Below are 9887 nucleotides of genomic sequence, written 5' to 3'. Positions count from 1 at the left end.
GCAAAATTGGCTGCCGCTTCTCATCGGTGTGTGAGTGTTTGTGAAAGCTGCTATCTATCTGTAAAGTGTCCTTGAGTCTGAGAAAGGCACTATATAAATGTAAATGTAAATAATAATAATAATAATAATAATAATAATATTAATATTACACACTGAACATTTCACTACCAAGATAACTGTAACTCAGTTTTGGATTTTAATTTTGATTTGAGTGGTCATTTTGACACAGATTCATAACTGTTCAAGGAAATCAATGTTCTGAGCAGTCGCTATTTATGTTACCCAAAATGACACTGATAGTGTCATTCATAACACTATCATTTATAAGTGAATATGTGAGGGAAAGTTTTAATAAAATGTTTTGAGAAGTCCTTCAGTCTAAGCATTCGTGGCAGTACCAATGATCTCTCTGAATCTTTGGAAAGTTGAGAAGGGCTCTAACTCACTCTTGTTTATATTGACCAGCCGATCAGACCTTTTATCTCGGCCTGCTTTGTGGTGTCACACAGCAAATGAGGGTCAGCCATTAGAAGCATAATGGTGTTGCTCAGGTCCCTGATGCTCATTAGGGAGCGTTCATGGCTGGAGATACAGGCTTTAGAGAGCCCCGGAGAGAGGAGCGCTTGTGGAGTGTCCATCATGCAGAATTGATGAAAAAGCATGATCACACAACAAGTGCATCAGCAAATCCCTGCAGCCAGTACACGACCGCTCTGTTCCATCAGCCCAACAGGAGGTTCAGTTTCCCCGTTCCTGAACCACACCACTCTGACTCCCTGCTGGCTTAATTTGCCCACCAAAATGGGAAAGCACATTTGGATATTATTCTAAAATGCATTGCCCATTGTGTCAGCTTTTGGGGCAAGGTTTTTTTCGTGGCTATGTGATGACGAAACAGTCTGTAACAAATCAAGCACAGCTTATGTTTTAAGACATGTGTGATTTGCATTAAAAAGTAAGGAAAAGGCAGTTCGCTGACCTTTTACTGTTTAGCTGTCATTGAGATGTTTCTTGCATTTTGAATAGTAAAAAAATGAATCCTGTCTCATGCAAAGCGGTTTGACCTCTTCGCCTGTGCTGACGACTTTAATCGCAAACCAATCAAAAGGGTCGACTTCAATTATACCAGGGCGAACGAGTCTGGCAGAGCAGCTGTCCAGAGTCATCACATCTCCCCCAGAGAGAGACAAAGAATGAGAGAGTTCTTCTCAGTGTCTAATGAAGCTAGAAAGCAATGGACTATAGGGAGGTTTCCCAAATCTATTACCTGTAAGTAAACCTTATGAATTACATGTTCTATATATGACTGTCCTGCACCAGTTCATTCACCTGCATATCTTCTTTTTTTGTTTTTTTTAAAAATACTGACTGATATTAACATTCATTTTTATAGCCTATATCACAACTATATCACATTGGACAGCCTGTCTAGAATCTGGGAAAAAACACATGGCATTGAATATTTTTGCTGGTCATCTCTGATCTAAAACTAGAGGTTTGCCATGCAGACCTTAATCTACAGTGATGCTGAGAAATGCTAGGTTCCCATTGTTGTCTTGGGTTTTTAACAGGACGTTCAGTATTATATCAGTATTATGATACTAGTAACATGAACATAGCTACACTTATGTGAGAGGAGGTTGCTTTAATTTCTTAGTTCTGAAAGAATATTATAACAAAAGAGAAAAAAACAGACAAATTACCATTTGTAATAGGCTGCCATGTTCAACTTCAATGTAATGGTGCTTTTTATGATTAATGTATTAATAAACATACAAATTATATTTATACACTGATGTGCATGTCTGTCTACATGCTGCAACCCCAGACTATAAACTCTCGATTTTTTCCTCCAGTCCATCGTAAAATAGCTTCTCTGATATATTTAACTGAAAAAGAGTGACAGGGCTTCTGTCACCACTTCCCACTTGTGGCAAATGCTTTCAGCGGTAGAGACTACAGTCATCCATTGACAGGATAACAGACAGTTTCAGTGACAGGGATATGGTTGTCTCTCATGTTCCTCTACGAGGCCTGACATGCCCCTGGTGCCAAAGTACCCCTGCAGGTAATGTTTGGTACTACAATGTCACCCCTGCTGTTGTTCCTTGGTAGTGCAATGCCTTGAGATGGGGAACAAGTGTCTTTGTAAACAGAGCAACTTTGTAAACAGAACAACTAATTTGAATTTGTTTAGAAATGCTTTCCTTCACCAATATGTATACTATTTTGTATCAGCAGGTAAGAATTACTGAGGCCTTTTTTTTCCTGCTAATAATGATTGATTGCACAGGATAATTAGTTTTTCACAAGAGCATTTTGCGTTGACAGCTTCATATAAAGTGTGTTTTGAAACCACCAGGGGGCAAACTTAAGCGATTACTTCCCAGCAGCGCTGGCCGCTAAAGTAAATACGCTACTATGCATAAAAGTCAATTTCAGCACAAAGCATTTCTTCGCTTCTCAAAATGTAAAGGCTCTAGTGGCTCTGGTGTTGTGTCAATAGCTCGTGCCATTTCATCTGGGATGCAGGGCCCCAAAAAATACGCTCGGAGACTCAGTGTGGGTGAATGCAACAGATCTTTAATTACAGAATAAAGTGAAACTAATATGTATCTTTCAGTACCAAGCAAACAAGATGTAAAGATCTCTGCTTTTCAGCCAAGTTCCCCACTAGTTTAATGGAAATTATTCTTAATGAATAATTCTCTCACCGTCCCCTTTACAAGCCAGATCCAACTCCCTAATGAGAGAGAGAGCTAATTTGATTTTAGAAGGCATAAGCTTCAACTATCTGAGCCATTACAGTGTAAAATAACCATGAAAACAATATATAACAGTATATGTGTGTATGAAAATGTCTGTCTCTGTAGAACTTCAAACGATTATAGTGGTACTTTGTTTCAGAAATGTTTTTGTTAGTCAGAACACTGTAATTCATTTATATCACATAAAATATTTTAGTAACGTGTGTTAAGTGACGTTATGGCATAGTTTATATATAAGAACAAAATAAATAATGCCATTGTCCAGAGTACTGAGTTTTTCTTACTACCGTTGTGGAGGTGCGTGCTCTGAGCACCACAGTGAAGGACCAGCTGTCCGATAAACTTGCAATGTAAATTTTGATCACTTCAAATTGCTCAGAATAGAGGCATCTGTTCTGAGAATGTCAAATGGCAATGTTGGCTGTCAGCTCAGGCAAGGCCTCATACAATCGTACAGAACCAAACTCTGAACGGACTGAAAACGCCCTGCTCTGCGGCTGATAGCAGGACGAAGTCCTGCAGACTGCACAAGGAGGGTGGGGCCAACACGGCCACCCTGCCCAGATGAGACACTCAGAATTTGTGCCCACTTGCAGGGGCCCAGTCAACATCAAATTGCACTGCCCTCTTGGCCCTCCGCCAAGGTCAGGCAAATCAAGTGCAAAGAGGTCATGTTCTCTGTGCCAGAGAATTATCCCTTAAATGCTAACACGGACAGTTAAAGGTCTCCTTGAACAGATCAACATTTTTTACTTATTTCCAAAACGTAATATCTTTCAAATAAAATGAATGCAATATTTGCTCATGTAAGTGTAAAACCTTACACTGATATAAAGATGGTAATCCTAAAAGGAATTTAGTTGTAGCAGTGGTAGCTCAGTGGTTTAGGTACTTGACTAATAATCAGGTTGCCAGTTCAAGCCTCATCCCTACCAAGCTACCAGTGTTTCCTGAGCAAGACCCTTAAGCTTCAATTGCTCAAACTGTATTCAGTCATAATTGGAAGCTGCTCTGGATAATAACGTCAGCTAAATGCCATAAATACAAACGTAAAAGCAGTGCAGTTGAAACACATAAAACAATCACACAAAATTAGTGTAGATATTGTGTACTATATGAGCTATATGGAAGTACTTGAAAAGAACACCCTCTATGTCATAACCACAATGCAGTCCAAAAATGTGTCTAGAGATTTTACACATGAAAATACCGTCATGTCTGTTTACATACTAGACTGGTGATAAATAATGTGCAGTCATGCATATCTCCGAATTGGAATCTCTGACACAGATAAAGAAGCTAAGTATTTTAAAACAATATAGGACACAAGCCCTGCTAGTAAGATGTACGGCACCGAGACCACAGCTACCACTCTTTCTGCCTTTAACTGTTGTGATATATTTCCCCAGACATTGCATGCTTAGTGGGGCAGGTCTGAAAAAGGCGTACTGCACGTTTTCAATCCGTAGCAGGGATTGCAAACGTGCAATTCATTGAAGTTGTCAAGCCACACAACGTATAAATTACTCCACGAGCATTCACAGGCTTTGGCGATCCATCACGATAAAACATATTTTCAATATAATATCTTACATAAGCTATAGTAAGTTTCCAGCACCTTTTCTTAGGTTGAACAAAAACTGGTTCAAGAGATTTTTCTTAAATGTTTCGCCATGATCTTCGTGAATTTTGATTGTTACTCTTAAGTCTACACATATTGTGCACTGCAGTGTTAAAACGAGTGAATGAAAACTGCATGCCTTTTGCCTCTCCATATGTTTGTTGATGAGAGGGAAAAGATAATGTCGTTTTGCCTCGGGTGTTCTGAGATAGCGGCGGTTATGTGAGGCAGTGGCAGTCAGCCCGAACCATCGTTCTGGACCCTGCTTGTTCCTGAGAGGCGGTCTCGGCTGTGACCACCTGTCACGCAGCGATGAGCCTGGAGCCGCCGCCTGGACCGGGAGTACCACAGCAGCGGGCCTGCGAGGAGGGCGGCGCGGCTAGCGGCTGATGAGTGCCAGAGGTGCTAACGAAGAGCCCCGTAAGGAGCGACACGAAGTGACAGACAAGCGGAGCGAATCGGCGTCGCTAGTGGTGCCTAACCCACAGCGCGAATCGGCTTTGGTCATTAACGATGGAAACATGACCTGATCGTTTCTCGTCTCTATTGGTACGTCGTAGATAAATGTGTGATTCGACTGTTTATGCAGCATCGTTCACACTTGCTGTCTTAAAGGACGAGAGACAGTATTTATAAATGAAAGTTGCTCTACGCTATTGTTTACATCAGATGGATCTGGCAGTATTTTTTTTTCAACCAAAAGGTGCTATTTTTGACTATAATGTGTATTGAAAGGCTTTTACAGTGTTTAAATATATACATGGTGAAACTTTGGTTACTATTTATTGTATACAAGCGCTAATAGGCTTTCACATTGTTATATTTCACATAGATTAAAAAAAAAGTTTTTAAACGTTTCATTTTTTTTTGTTGGAACTGTCATACATGAAGACACTGTCAAAATGGACAAATTTGGATAATTCGGTCTTGTTTGGGAGACTAACTGCAATATTCTTCATTAAAAATTGAGTAAGGGGAATACTAGCAAGATTCTGAAGCAACAAACTGCCAAAATTTTTCATCATACTATAAACCATGCCATTATTCTGAAAGCTTGCGTTTTAACCTGATTGAATTAAGAAACCTTGGCAGATTGAAGGTGGATTTTGATTATGATAATCTTTCTTGTCTACAAGGCTTTTTTGTCATTGTGTTTTTGGTTTACAGTGCTGTGCAATGACACCCCTAATTCACTGTCCCTGTGCAAAATCCTTCACATGGAAATGTATGCTTGTACCATCCAAAATGTTTAAAGCAAAGTGTCCTACTGTGAGAGCTATAAAACGAAGGTGTCATGTTGAAAGCACAGGGATCCACGTGTCACCTCAGGTGAAGAGGCTGATGTTACACATGGCGTTTCTCACTTCTTAAATGTGTGGCTACTGTGTGTGAAGATAAAGTCCTCCTGGAAGGGGCTGCATATCCTTAAAATCTGAATCAGGTTTGGATCAGGTTTGACGGCTAGAGACACTTAGTGGGTCATTTATATGTAATGCTGTTGCAAAACAGGTGGGAAAATTACACTTTTATTCTAAGAAGAGGCAAAAGTACACATTTAAATATATTTAAACATGATAGCTAGCAGTCATGAATATTACGAGACATTTATTTGCTCTAGATACAAAATGTTTTTGGCAGTAATTAAACACTGTGAACAGTAATGAAACTGTTGAGTCTTATTCTACATGTAAGATGTCACAACAAAATTCTAAATTACCACTCTCTCATGCAAATTATACTCTAGTGAGCAATTAATATCTTTGAGAGTAATTCAATGGTAGTGAATATATTTAGTTTGAAAAGGTATTTGAGTAGCTTCAGAGCTCTGTAGCATGCTGTGAATATTAGCCATCTGGATTTTCCAGGCTGTATGGCACATTACATTTACAACATTCAGCTGACACTTTTGTCCAAAGCATCTTACAATTATGACTGAGTACAACGTGAGTAATTGAGTGTTAAAGGTCTTGCTCAGGGGCCCAACAGTGGCAACTTGTCAGTGGTGGGGCTTGAACCAGCAACCTTCCAATTCAAGTACCTTAACCTTAACTGAGCTACCGTTACCGTTGCCAAAGATGGGGAGGTGTTTCAAGTGAGTGAACCAAGCCCTGAAAACATGGACTGTGGGAGGGGATTCACTTGGGAAAGTGCTCTGCTTCAAGTCACTTCAGTGTCACATTTATTGGCTTAGCAGTCAGGTTGACATGCTCTTGGGCTTTCAGTCAATCTTCAAATGGTACGAGCAGAGACAGAAGAGATAAACTGCATATTAAATAAAAGATACAAGATTTTAGTAAATAACAAAAACACAGCACACAATAGTGGCACATTTTAGCATGATAATGATTGTGATTGAGTTGTTCAAGAAACATTGCCAATAAGATGTTAAAAACTCAGAATGAAATATTTACAGCAAACTACAAGTTACTTTCTAGTAATATTGCCTTTCAGATCAGGCTATACAGTACATATATTCATATAAGCTGATACAGAGGGCTGCATGAAAAAAGTAAACAAGATCATTAGATGCGTGAGAAAACCTAAAGGTAATGCAGTCTGTGGCCCAAAATTTGAATAATCTGAAGGCATCAGAAAAGGCTGATTGAATTTTGAAAGCACAAAGGAGAGGCCCCCTGAAGACTAAATGCAAAATGCTGTATGTCATAGAACACCCAAAAATGCCTCGGAGAATGTACATTCCCAGCATATAGTGCTCCATCAAAGTCTCGGTCTGAAGAAAGATAATCAGATTAATGAGCTTTTCCATATATCTTGTGCAGTCAATATGAACACACTACACACGTGCGAGGAAGTGCTAACGGACTGAATATGGCCATATAATTTTTTGGTTAGATTATCCCAAGGTTGTATTCCTTTAAAGTAATATAATAATCTCATCATTACAAATCGCTTAACTGGCAGTCTCAGTATTCATCTAAAAGGCAGAGGACAAAGGGTATAAAACAATAAACCCTAATAAATTGGATATTTGAAGAATAGAGTTAGTATAACCAAATGAAGCCTAACCATATTATGAGGGAAAAATTAATGTAGTTTAAAGATTTTAATGACAAACACCGGATGCACAATTCTTCCTTCTTACCCAATATCTGAATATGTTCCCGGCCAAAATAATACAATATGTAAACAGAAATTTGACATTGTTGAAAGAAGAAAAACAGTCTCCAGTTCAAATTGGCCTACAACTCTGACTTTCCTAATCAGCGACCTTTCCGCTCAACCTCCCATGGATTCCCAGGAACATTTTTCCAAAGAACACTATAATTTGCCTCCATTTTACATTAAGTGCTTTTCATAACAAAGTTCTGAGAAATGGCTATCTCACTGTTGGTAATAGGCTGGCATATCATAGTCTTGGTTCCATAGGGACAGGGTTCTGTTCCTGGTTCATGCCAGCGGAAGTGAGCTCAGTATGAAGTGTCCATTTGAGAGATGCTCTCCATTGGCTTCAGATTCTGTGATTCTATGGAAATATAATTAATTGGCCAAAACTTTCTGCAGCTGAACAAAGATAAAGCAGATTATTATATCTTGGAACAAAGAAAGCCTGCAAAGCTACACAACTAGCTTGTACCCTTGCATAGTAATAGACTCTGATCTCAGTTTTAGCAATCATATCAAAGCACTTAGAAGTCATATCAAATCAGCAATTTATCACATAAGAACATGAACCAGATCAGAGATTTCCAGACAAAGCCAGACCTAGAGAAACTTCGTCATGCTTTTATTTCCAGCAGGGATGATTACTGTAATGGTCTCCAAAACAGACTCCCAACAAAGACAAACAACCTTAGTTGATTCAAAATGCAGCTGCCAGAATTCTCATTGGGAGCAAAAGAATGGAATACACCCCCATTCTTAAATCCTTACAATGGCTACCAGCATATTAAAGAGTTGACTTTAAGGAATTATAGTGGGTCTATAAATCACTTAATAGTGTGGAACCTGCATATTTTTCTGATATGCTGCAGCATTTTGAGCCAAGCAGAACTCTCAGATCATTAGGAACTAGTATTTTTTATAGGTATAGGTAGTCCTGCCCAATGTAAAAACCAAGCATGGAATGGTAGCATTTAGCTATTATGCTCTATAAATGGAAGCAGTTTAAATATCAGAGAATATCAGAAGAGCCCTGACACTGGACACTTTTAACTCTAAACTAAAGCCTTTTGTATTTGACCAGGCTTCCAGCTCAGTTTAAACACTGGTCCCTTCAGTTTCAGTACTATAGTGTATTCTATTACTTTTAATTCTTCATTTCTTCTGTATTTATTTTCATCTTTTATTTCAACACTTAATGCTTTAAAACTCTTTTAGAACTTACATTTTTAACATTTCTTTTAATTACTACTTTATTTAGATCGCTACTTGAAATTAGTTCTGCTTAAACCAACTGTTTAAAAATGTATCTTTTCTATTTAAATTAATTGTTTTAATTGTCTATGTAGCAGATTGTTTTTAGGTGTGTCACTTTGATTTGTTGCTGTGCATAAAAAAGCAGTGTATAAATAAACTTGCCATGCCCACTGACATCGTAATCCTGCAACCTGAAGGACTCTGCTGTAATGTTGGAAGAGAAGCTTCCTGCAAATTCCAAATCTCTGATCAAGGTTTGCCATATTTTATGACTGCCGCACTCCAGCCTTCACTCTGACCTTCATACTCACCTCAACTCTGGGAGAAGTGAATCTTCTGCAATGGATTTTATCCCAATTTTCCTGATTTTCTTGTCAACATAGCCCCTCACAATTCTAAGATATGTTACTGGTTTCTTATTTTCTCTGGGTTTATTTTCTCTGCCTGTATTTTTAGTGTGGGATAAGAGACTCACCTATGCTCCTCTCGGCCGCTCATGGTTGGAGCCCTGCCCGATCAGCTCCAGTTACAGTAGACTGCTCATTTGTTTGTATTTCTAACACCTCTAACCTCCCTTCACTATTACGCAAACCTTCATTACACATTACAGTCTATTTATGCAAGCCTTTTAAAAAATACTGTAAAATTAAACCTGTACTGTGTGCAACTTTGATCTGTAAGCACAATAACATACGGTGAAACCAAGATTGTGTCTGTAATGAGGAGGAGTTGACGTAGATGAGCAGTGGCTAATTAATTGGGAACAAATGCTTTATTTTAAGCCATAATAGTGGAGCAGATACTCATATAAAAATATAACAACTCCATAAACAGTTATTCAACTGAGAAACCAATTTTTTGCAGTTACTTATGGTCTCCTAAAATGTGTGAGATAAAGCATGTATACAAAAGCATGTGATACCTTTATTGTTAGTTGTAAATATTCTTAATCCAAAGATGATGTTCTTCTCTTTTATCGATTTTATTATCTTATTATCTATGATTTTTTTTTTTCAATTTAAATTCAACATGTTGGGGTATAGACACATGTTTTTTTTTTATGTCTATTGTATCTGATTGCTGATTGGCTTTGTTTAACTATAAACGTAACAAGCATTAAA

Source organism: Electrophorus electricus, chromosome 10 (assembly GCF_041902795.1).
Source record: "Electrophorus electricus isolate QZ-2024a chromosome 10, ASM4190279v1, whole genome shotgun sequence".
Lineage (NCBI taxonomy): Eukaryota > Metazoa > Chordata > Actinopteri > Gymnotiformes > Gymnotidae > Electrophorus > Electrophorus electricus.
Note: the sequence above shows the minus strand (reverse complement) of the source record.